The sequence below is a fragment of the Lithobates pipiens genome, unplaced genomic scaffold (genome assembly GCF_037356315.1).
Source record: "Lithobates pipiens isolate NorthernLeopardFrog02 unplaced genomic scaffold, aLitPip1_a1.2 Scaffold_28, whole genome shotgun sequence".
NCBI lineage: Eukaryota > Metazoa > Chordata > Amphibia > Anura > Ranidae > Lithobates > Lithobates pipiens.
In genome coordinates, this window is record NW_027507789.1 from 81,947,106 (window position 1) to 81,958,546 (window position 11,441).

At 49.3% G+C, this 11,441-nt stretch overlaps 4 pseudogenes; all 4 read right to left on the bottom strand.

The window, feature by feature from the left end:
• Window positions 1-5,550: 5,550 nt before the first annotated feature.
• LOC143936711 (5S ribosomal RNA) lies at window positions 5,551-5,669 on the bottom strand (annotated as a pseudogene).
• Window positions 5,670-5,772: 103 nt separating this feature from the next.
• Window positions 5,773-5,891, bottom strand: LOC143937391 (5S ribosomal RNA; annotated as a pseudogene).
• A 3,399-nt stretch (window positions 5,892-9,290) lies between these two features.
• On the bottom strand, window positions 9,291-9,409 carry LOC143936961 (5S ribosomal RNA; annotated as a pseudogene).
• A 616-nt stretch (window positions 9,410-10,025) lies between these two features.
• On the bottom strand, window positions 10,026-10,144 carry LOC143936822 (5S ribosomal RNA; annotated as a pseudogene).
• Window positions 10,145-11,441: the final 1,297 nt, after the last annotated feature.

The window sequence follows — 11,441 nt, forward strand, 5'->3', positions numbered from 1 at the left end:
CTTTGCGATTTCTGCGAGAACGCGTTCACACATAAGAGACCTGCTACACTCCCACCGACTGATCGATGTGTGGCGTACGCTTCACCCACAGGATAGGGACTATACGTTCTTTTCCACCGCTCGTGGTTCTTACTCACGTATAGATATGTTTTTAGTCGCCCACAATGCTATCCCGGCGGTCACAGACGCTCAGATAGGCCACATAGCCCTGTCTGACCATGCCCCGATTTCTTTGATGCTGAAGCTACAACAGGAGTCGCGTGGTCAGTCCTGGTGGAGACTGAACGAGTCTCTCCTGAAGGACCCTGAGACCCACGCAGACCTGCTTAGGGAATTAGAAAGTTACTTTGATCATAACCGTGATTCTGTTTCCAACCCCCTCATGTTATGGGCGGCTCATAAATGCTACATTAGGGGCATTCTTATTAAACATGGTCATAGACTCAAAGTGGCCAAAACTGAGGCTCTCTCCAAACTTATTGCCAAGTTGCATGCGTGTGAACAACGACACAAATCCCAGCCGACTGCTGCGCTGGAGGTGGAGGTGAGAGATCTTAGAGAACAAATCAGAGATTTCTCTCTCTTTCAGGCTAGAACCAGACTCATGTGGGTCCGCAGGACGTATTATGAATATGGAGTCAAGTGTAGTAGGTCCCTAGCGAACTCCCTGCGTGCCCAACGCAACGCGTCCTTCATTCCAACCATAACCTCCCCTTCGGGTGCCAAGCTTCATGATTCACGGGAGATAGCGGAGTGTTTCCGATCTTTCTATGAAGCCCTTTATAACTTGCACCCCCGGGACTCAGGAGACGCCCTCCAGGCCGGCACAGCGGCCATTGACGAGTACCTAGCTTCGGCAAACCTCCCGTCGCTGGTTCCCCCGGACCCACATCTGATTTTCCAATTGAATTTCCAGCCGCTTCTAAAAAATGTTGCCGTAGATCTAGAGAGGTGGTCAAAGTTGGCGACCTCTTGGTTTGGGAGATGCAATGTGCTCAAAATGAATGTAATGCCCAGACTCTTGTATCTATTACAAGCCTTACCGATAAAAATCCCCCAATCATTTTTTAAAGCCATGCGCTCCATCTTTATTCGATACGTATGGCAGGGCAGGCCTCCAAGACTCAGCCGAACATTACTGCTCAGACCAAAAGACAAGGGAGGGATTGGCCTCCCAGATCCGGCATGGTAATATACGGCGGTGCACATGAACAGAGTAGTTGACTGGTGCAGACACCTGAAGGATAAGCTGTGGGTTCGTCTGGAGCGTGAATCCGTACCATTTCCACTTGAGGGTTTGCCCTGGAGTGGACCGGGCTGGTCGGGAGCGACGTGGGCACACCCACTCATTGAGCCAACGTTACAAGAGCTAGACAGATATTTTACCCTGACGGGCGTGCCCAGTTTCCCTTCGCCCATGACTCCTATTATTGGACACCCACGCTTTGAACCCGGCATGACGGAAAAGTCTTTCCGCCTCGACCCTGACCGGGACCTTGTGCGGGCCTCTTCTTTTCTTGGCCCTAGGACGTGGACAGCGGTCTCCACTATGTACGAGGCGTTAGCAACCACGGCCCTGGGACAGTGGAAGTTTGCCCAACTCTCCCACTTCTTGAAATCTTTGCCAAACAGTGGCGAATTCCGCAGACCCCTAACATCGTTTGAGGAGGTATGCTCAGGAGAGGAACCGACCCGAGGGTCTCTTTCCCTGTCATATCGCATCCTACTGGACCAACTCTCCCAGGGTAACCTGGTGTTCGTGGAAAAATGGGAGCGAGACCTGCATGTCCGGCTCTCGCCAGACCAGAAGAACCGCGTGCTTCTTTTTGCGCACAAGTCATCCCTATGTAGTAAATACCAGGAAATAGCTTATAAAATTTTGACCCGATGGTACAGGACCCCCACTGTCCTGGCGGCTATGTTTCCCGGTCACAGCCCTTTGTGCTGGAGATGCGGTGAACAAGCCGGCACGTTACTACATATCTTCTGGGAATGCCCTCAACTGGCCCATTTCTGGAGACAGGTTCTCAATATCATTTTTGACCTCACGGCTATTGATCTCCAGAACAACGCAGCTGCGATCTTCCTCAATCTGACCCCACTCTCGAGCAAGAAGTACCATAAATCTCTCTTAAAACATCTTCTGAGTGGGGCCAAGGCATGTATACCTAGCATGTGGAAACAGCAGGCCGCTCCACTGAAGTCTCACTGGTTTGCAAGAGTTTGCGACATCTACCGTATGGAACAGCTCACATCAGCGTTAGGCGACAGGGAGGAAGAGCACACTGCTCGTTGGTTGTCTTGGAGCCTGTTCAGGTTTTCCGATGCATACAGATCCTATCTGTAGGCTCTGGCACGTGTATAGAGGGAAGGGTCCGGTCGCGGGAACCCATCGGAGTCCTCTTTCTTTCTCTCCCTTCTCGTATACCACCCTGGTTCACTCTCTCCCCCGTCTGCCTCGTAGCACTGTTAGCCCCCTATAACTTTCATTCTTTCTACCCCCATACCCTTCTCCTGCCCATTTGCTCCCCCCTCTTTCCCTACCCCCTAACTCCCAAGTATAATTAAAATACATGGTGATTGCAAGGATCTTTTCGTTTTGTTCCCTCGATTTCCCAGCCAGGGGTTGGCGGCCCTCGGGGTGGTCCCGGCTGAGCTCTTTGACCAGTAGAATGAAGGTGACCGATGTTAGAGGCCCCTCAGTTTGGGCCTTGAGGGGGATCGCCCCGGGGACTGCCCTGGTTTATAAGTAGACACTGGGGTGCCAGATCATTAGAGTGGGATAATGTGGTGGCCTAGCCACGGCTGGGGCTGCTGCTGACATAAGTTGTTAGGTTTCCCCCGGTCCCCCACAAAGTATTAACTATGTATTTTTGTTAACCTGGAAAACTGAGGGATCTATGTCTTTTACAGTTTGTCTCTGTATTACCTGCAATCCGTAAATAAAGAATTAAAAAAAAAAAAAAGTCACTAACCAGACCAGATCCTTCTATGGCACCTGGTCTTCCCAGGGAGTCTCCCATCCAGGTACTAACCAGGCCTGACGCTGCTTAGCCTCTGAAATCAGACGACATCGGGTGCTTTCAGGTTGATGTGGCCGTAAGCGTTCTCTTCAAGACACGCCCAACCCTCTTGACAAACGCCAAGATGGTCGCCTTGAGAAACAAGCAAAAAAAACAGGTCAAAGCCAACAACATAAAAAGAAGCCTATGGGCTTACAGCGGACCTTAAAAGATGGGACCCACTAGCTCTGTCATGGTTCGGACGCTGTAATGTGTTGAAGATGAACACGATGCCACGACTTCTGTATCTACTACAAGCCTTACCTATCAAAATACCCCAGACTTTCTTTCATGCGGTTCGCTCAATCTTTATCAAGTTCCTCTGGCGCGGAAAACATATGCGTATTGGTAGGGCAATGCTATTGCGACCGAAATTGCGGGGAGGTATTGGCTTCCCGGACCCTGCTCTATATTACACAGCGACGCACATGACACCGGTGGTTGACTGGTGCCGGTGTTCTGCCATATACTGTCCGGTCATGATATAGTGTCCGCGCCGTACTGCGCATGCACAGTACGGAGCAGACGAAGCTTCGGAAAATCTCCAAAGCTGAACGCCGCCTGCGCGGTGAGTGGAGGTGGTAGCCCCACCATCCAAGCGGACATAGGGTTGTGAATATTAGAGGGTCCCTTGCAGGCGAGCTTCGCTCGCCACGCTTCGGGCTTTGCCTCGCTGCGCTCGGCTCTTTTATATTCTTACTCTATGTCCACTTGGATAGTGGGGATAGAACCTGGACTCAGTGCGCAGGCGCCGTTCATGCTCGGCAATTTTCGGAATGCGCAGTACACAGCGGACACTATCCGATGGGGGACCATATGTGATAAGACACCGGCATGGGGAACTGAAGCTATGGGTCAAGCTAGAGCAGGAGATGGCGCGGGTTCCACTGGCTGGTCTGCCTTGGGCGGGGAGGCCATTGGAGCCCTGTGTGACTACTCACCCGTTAATTGGCCCCTCGCTCGCCGAGATGGATAGTTTTTTTCACCTTTCCCACCTGACTAACTTCCCTTCTCCTATGACCCCAATTATTGGACATCCTAGATTCCCTCCGGGCCTGTCTGACCAGGCCTTTACCAGGCAAGCCCCGAAAGGGCTTCTGAGAGCAGCCCTATTTCTTGGACCCACGGGCTTGATTCCCATGGGGACCATACTGCTAGAGCAAGTACCTGTTGCATTGGATAGCTGGAGAGCTAGACAGCTAATCCATTTCCTCGGATCACTACCTAACCATTCGTTCTTCTCTAGACAATTCCACCCCTTCGAGGAACTTTGCCTGGATGATGGCCCAGTTCGTGGTTCCCTCTCTAGGTCCTACCAAATCCTGACAGACGCACAATCCTCCACGGATCCACCCTTCCTAGCTAAATGGAAAAGGGACTTACAAACTACATTCTCCAAACCACAGAAGGACAGAATACTCTTTTTCGCCCAAAAGTCGTCACTCTGCAGTAAATGTCAGGAGATCTCATATAAGCTGATCACACGCTGGTATCGTACACCGGTGGTGTTGGCCAAAATATTCCCCGGTCAATCTGACCGCTGCTGTCGCTGTGGACCAAATGTGGCCCCATTCTCCACATTTTCTGGGAAAGCCCTAAATTACAAACATTCTGGCAGCCTGTCCTGAGACTCATCCACAAGTTCACAGACATTTCCTTAGCCAATGATCCCGCAGCAGTTCTTCTCAATCTAACTCCTATGTCGAGAAAGCGTTATCATAAGTCCTTACTTAAACATCTCCTCAATGCAGCTAGGGCCTGCATCCCAAGTCAGTGGAAAGAGCAATCTGCTCCAATGGTGACCCAGTGGTTCGCAAGGGTAAATGATATTGAACGAATGGAAGACCTGACTGCCACAATGAGGGATAAAACGGAGGAGCATGGGAACAGATGGTTCTACTGGACCCAGTTTCGCTTTTCGGAAGAATACCTCCGCGAGACATAGTAAGCTCATGGTGATCGCTGTTCCAAACGTTGGACAGCTGATGAGCTGGTGAGCCGAGGGCGTCTCTTGCTCCCTGGGAGGGGACCCCATCCTATCCACTCTACCCACGACACCCCCTTACCCCTTCTTTTCCTTTTCTGCCATTTCCTTCCCCAATCTTCTCTTTGCCCTTCTCCCTCCTTTCAGTTCTACTATTTCCCTTCTTAACTCAAAAAAGGGAAAAGAAAATGGTATGTTCCGACCCCATTTGACTACTACACAATACTCTTCCCCTATCTATGGATATCTAAACTCTTCGAGGGTAGCAGGGCTAGTATCAATAATATTTTAAGTGGTAGAGGATCCCAACGAGATGGAGCTTTAATCTCATCTTGATATGACCGCAAAGCTGTACACGTGCTATTTTCCTCAGACGTCTTACCATTGGCTCTGATATCCATGCAATATGATCATTTGTTTGTAACTATTTGTATCACACATTCTGTGAAGTTGCCTTTGCATTGTATGTCGCATACTACTAAATAAAAAAAAAAAAAAAACAGAAGCCTATGGCACCTGGTATTCCCAGGCGGTCTCCCATCCAGGTACTAACCAGGCCCGACACTGTTTAGCATCCGAGATCAGACGAGATTGGGCTCTTTCAGGGTGATGCTGCTGTAAGCGATCTCTTTGGGCACTCTCAACCCTCTTGACAAATGCCAAGATGGTCACCTTGGGAAACAAGCAAAAAAAAGAAAACGAATCAACGCCAACAACATAAAAAGAAGCCTACAATAACTGGTAATCCCAGGTGGTCTCCCATCCAGGTACTAACCAGGCCCGACTCTTCTTAGCCTCCAAGATCAGATGAGATTGGGTGCTTTCAGAGTGATGTGGCCATAGGCAATCTCTTCAGGCACTCTCAACCCTCTTGACAAACACCAAGATGGTCACTTTGGGAAATAAGCGAAAAAAAAACAGGTCAACGCCAACAACATAAAAAGAAGTCTACGACACCTGGTATTCCCAGGCGGTCTCCCATCCAGGTACTAACAAGGCCCGACTCTATTAGCCTCCAACATCAAACGAGATCGGGTGCTTTCAGGGTGATGTGCCCGTAGGCAATCTCTTCAGGCACTTTCAACCCTCTTGACAAACGCCAAGATGGTCACCTTGGCACTTTATGCAGGCCACCCTGGAACATATAGGTCTTGGCCCCAACATGATGAGCTGGGTAATGTCGCTTTACTCCACGCCATCGGCAGCGGTACGGGTGACCGAGTGGTGCTCGGACTCTTTCCCCATCACTAATGGGACGAGGCAGGGGTGGTCTCTGTCTCCCCTAATTTTAATTCTGACACTGGAACCACTTATGTGTCACGTTTGGAATGACCCGAATATTACTGGCATATCCAAACCCTCGGCACACCACAAAATTGCGGCGTACGCTGACGATCTAATTTTTTCCGTCTCCAATCCACACATTTTGCTTCCCAAAATACTTGCGTCTCTACAGCGACACGGCAGCCTATCAAACTATAAAAACAATTGCGCCAAGTCGGCTGTATTGAATATATCGGTCCCGGATGGTGAGGCCAAGAGGCTCCGCACCTCTTTTCCATTCTACTGGGCTGAAAAATCTATACGTTAACATCGCAGCGGATTTAGCGCAATTGTACCTGCTTAATTTTGTTCCTCTCCTGGATAGACTGAAATCTGATTTGGGAAACTGGCATGGTTTAACACTGACCTGGTTCGGGCGCTGTAATGCATTCAAAATGATGGCCCTCCCTCGGATCTTATACATGTTCCAGACATTACCGATCCGGTTACCCCCAATTTTTTTCAGACGACTGCAGGTGCTGCTCCGGGACTTTATTTGGGCGCGCAAACTGCCCAAAGCCCGTTTGCAATTGCTTGCCAGACCAAAGGACAAGGGGGGTCTGGGTGTCCCAGATCTCAGACAATACTACAGAGTGACTCTGCTAGAGAGAGTCGTTGATTGGCATTGTAATGGCCCACACAAGCAGTGGGTGGAGATGGAGATTGAGGATGGATCCATTCCCCTATTGACCTCCCCGTGGCTCCTGTCCTCCCTACCAAAAGACCTCAGAGGTCACCCCGTAGTGGGAGCTAGGTTGGCTGTTGTGCGGAGGTTGTTCCGCTGCACACACATTGCTCCCCTGCCATCACCAATGACTCCGGTTATAGGTAATCCAGACTTCCCACCGGGATTTACCAACAAGAAACTGCGACAGTTGACAGTGGTGGGGAAACAGCATCTGGGAGAGGTGTGGCCCACGGGAGGGCTCCCGACCACGCAAACTGTCGCCGAGCTTTCTGACCCTCCGCTTGACTTGTTTAGTGCTTATAAACTTTGTCACTTTCTTCTGGCCATACAAAGGGCCCCCTACACTCCTAGAGACCTGACACCCTATGAATCCATCTGTCACAAAAGGGAACCTGTGCGACACACCCTCTCCCTCCTGTACAAACTATTGAGTAGTCAGGAGGAGGAGTCGACCCCCACCATTTATCCACAAATGGGAGAGGGACTTAGGCATCACATTTACCCCACAACAGATAGGGAAGATCCTGACCTTAGTACATAAAGCTTCCATCGCAAACCAATATCAAGATACAAGATAGTCTCACGCTGGTATAGAGTCCCATACCTTCTGAATAAAATGGATAGATCGATCCCGGATGTTTGTTGGAGGTGAAATTCAGATATGGGGACCATGGGACACCTTTTCTGGGCATGCCCGACCTTGAGGAACTTTTGGGTTCCCAGTAGCGTGCCTTCTACACTTGACCGAACAGCCTGTTCGAAAATACAAAAAAACCCTCACAATGCAACTCCTGAATGCCGCCCGGGCCTGCATTCCCGCACTGTGGAGGCAGCCTCAGCCCCCATCCAAGGTGCTGTGGTATTCCAAAGTCAATCATATTCTCCGGATGGAAGAATTGACCGCCACCCTTCACAACACTGAAGAGGCATTTAGTGTTACATGGAGGCCCTGGAGGTATTTCACTGGTACTCGAGACTACATTCGGGAGGTGAGCAGTGCCTCCGTCCCAGAAAACGACTGAACATCTAACGTTTACCTACGTAGGCCATGTCTGCCCTGGGTGGCATTCCCCCCCTCCCTTTTTGTCTTTATTTTTCATTTTTTCCCCGCCGCCATCCCCCCACCTCCTCTCTCTCCGTCTTTGCACTCTCTTCTTCCCCCGTCCTCCCTTTTGACTATGCCTTGTCTCCTTACTAGCCTTCGGGACCCAGAAGAACCCCAGGGTTCTGGACATGACCGGCTCATATTTTACTCTAGTTCACGTAGGTCATGATAAGCTGGCTCGCTGTGGTCCCAGTTGTTCTCCATGATTACATTTGTCCGAACAGAGCTGCACTAGTTATACTGTACTACATGTCGGAGGTGGGGTTTCTCTATTTTCTGCATGAAACTGTAGGACTCCCCTCTGAGAACCCAGAAATATTTGGCTGCCTATTTTTTTGTTAGCATGTAATTGTGACCCTGGGTCATGCTGTATGGTTGACTGTTATATTTATGTTGTTCTACTTAATAAAAGAATAATAAAAATAAAAAAATAAGTCAATGCCAACAACTTAAAACTAAAGCCTATGGCATCGAGAAATCCCAGGCGGTCTCCCATCCAGGTACTAACCATGTCCCAACCCTGCTTAGCCTCTGAGATCAAATGCACGCTCAACCCTCTTGACAAACGCCAAGATGGCCACTTTGGGAAACAAACAAAAAAAACAAGTCAACGCCAACAACATAAAAAGAAGCCTGCGGCATCTGGAAAACCCAGGAGGTCTCTCATCCAGGTACAAACCAGGCCCAACCCTGCTTAGCCTCTGAGACCAAACGAGATTGGGCGCTTTCAGGGTGTTGTGCCCGTAGGCAATTTCTTTGTGCACTCTCAACCCTCTTGACAAATGCCAAGATGGTCACCTTGGGAAACAAGGGAAAAAAAACAGGTCAAAGCCAACAACATAAAAAGAATCCTACGGCATCCGGAATTCCCAGGCGATCTCCCAATCAAGACACTAACCAGGCCAGATCCTTCTATGTCACCTGGTCTTCCCAGGCAGTCTCCCGTCCAGGTACTAACCAGGCCTGATGCTGCTAAGCCTCTGAAATCAGACAAAATCGGGTGCTTTTAGGGTGATGTGGCCGTAAGCATTCTCTTCAAGACACGCCCAACCCTCTTGACAAACGCCAAGATGGTCGCCTTGAGAAACAAGCGAAAAAAAACAGTTCAAAGCCAACAACAAAAAAAGAAGCCTATGGCACCTGGTATTTCCAGGCAGTCTCCCATCCAGGTACTAACCAGGCCCGACACTGTTTAGCCTCTGAGATCAGATGAGATTGGGCGCTTTCAGGGTGATGGGGCCGTAGATGATCTCTTTGGGCACTCTCAACCCTCTTGTTGGGCACCTGGTATTCACAGATGGTCTCCCATACAGGTATTAACCAGGCCGTACACTGCTAGGCCTCCGAGATCAGATGAGATTGTGCGCTTTCAGGGTGATGTGGCCATAGGTGTTCTATTTAGACACTCTCAACCCTCTTGACAAATACCAAGATGGTTATCTTGGGAAACAAGTGAAAAAAAAAAGGTCAACGCCAACAACATAGACCCTGCCGGTCTCCCATCTGACCCAGACCCTGCTTAGCCTCTGAGATCGGGCGCTTTCAGGGTGATGTGACCTCAGGCGAACGCTTTGGGACATACTCAAAACTCTTGACTGATGCTAAAATGGTCACCTTGGGAAACAAGCGAAAGAAAAACAGGTCAAAGCCAACAATATAAAAAGATTCCTACGGCACCTTTAATACTATCTAGGCCGGACCCTGCTTAGCCTCTGAGATCAGATGAGATCGGGCGCTTTCAGGGGGATGTGGCCGTAGGAGATTTCTTTGGGCTCTCTCAGCCCTCTTGACAAATGCCAAGATGATCACCTTGGGAAACAAGCGGAAAAAAAACCCCATGTCAACGCCAACAACATAAAAAGAATCCTACGGCACCTGGTATTCCCAGTTGGTCTCCCATCCAGTTACTAATCAGGCCCGACAATGCTTAGCCTCCGAGATCAGACAAGATCAGGCACTTTCAAGGTGATGGGGCCATAGGCGATCTCTTCGGGAACTCTCAACCATCTTGACAAACGCCAACATGGTCATCTTGGGAAACAAGCGAAAAAAAACAAGTCATTGCCAACATTGGAGGCTAAGCAGGGCTGGGCAATCAGTTTCCTTGCCTGAAATAGGCATCTCAGAACTGCCATCTGGCTACTTCCCGAGTTTCCAACTCCTTCAACTAATCCCAGGAGACAATACTTCGCCCCCATCCTGGTGGAGGTTCCAACCACCCGATCAATGGTTCCTGTCACCTCTGTCCAGTAGCGGATCAACTTCGGGCATCTCCAAAACATGTGCATCATGTCTCCCCCCATGTTCCCGCACCGGGGGCAACTTGCGTCCAGCCGTTCGGCCAAACTGAAAAAGTTTACGAGGAGCATAATAGGTTCTATATAATAAGAACAGATGTGACATCCTGTGTGAGGAGAGCCACAATTCACCACAGGCAGGATTCCTGTGGCCAATTATAGCTCAGGGGGGTTTAGTACACACCCCACACTATATAAGGCCGCCAGCACGGCGGCCTTGTATAGTGTGTTGCGGTGGTCAGGGAAAGAGGACGATAGGCAGGGACAGTGTCTTTACTGCTTGGGAACCTAGCACTGTTACAGTGGGTGTTATGTGCCTCCTGCACAGTACACACCTGAAGCTACCCTTTATTACTGGTGTTCAATTTCTGCAATACATGCATCTGCAGTGCAGAAGTTAGAGTCGGTGTTGTGTGCCTCCTGCACAGTATACACCTTATTGCTGGTGTTCTGTTTCTGTAATACAGGAACCTAGCACTGTTACAGTGATAGGGTGTACAGAGAAGCTGGTATATATAGAAGACTACAGCATACAGAAGAAAGGCTAGTGAATACAGAATACAGGTTTCGTGTATGTAGATAGGCTTGAGTATACAGAGATGCTAGAGTAAACAGTGAGGCTGGGGTACACAGAGAGGCTAGTTTAAAGACAAATACAAAGATGTTAGTGTATATAGAGAGGTTAGTGTATAGAGAGAGTCGAGTGTATACAGAAAGGACAGTGCATATAGAGAAGCTAGTGTATACAGAAAGGGTATACATGAAAGCTGACATTCTATACAGAAGACTGGGTAGTGTATACAGAGAGTCTAGTGGGTACAGAAGACAGGCTGGTGTATTCTAGCTAGATTTTACAGTCTAGTGTATACAGAAGACAGGCTGTGGTATACAGAGAGTTTAGTGTATTCAGAGAGTCTAGTGTATACATAAGACTGGCTAGTTTACACAGTGTTTACAGAGATGCAAGGGTGTACAGAGAAGC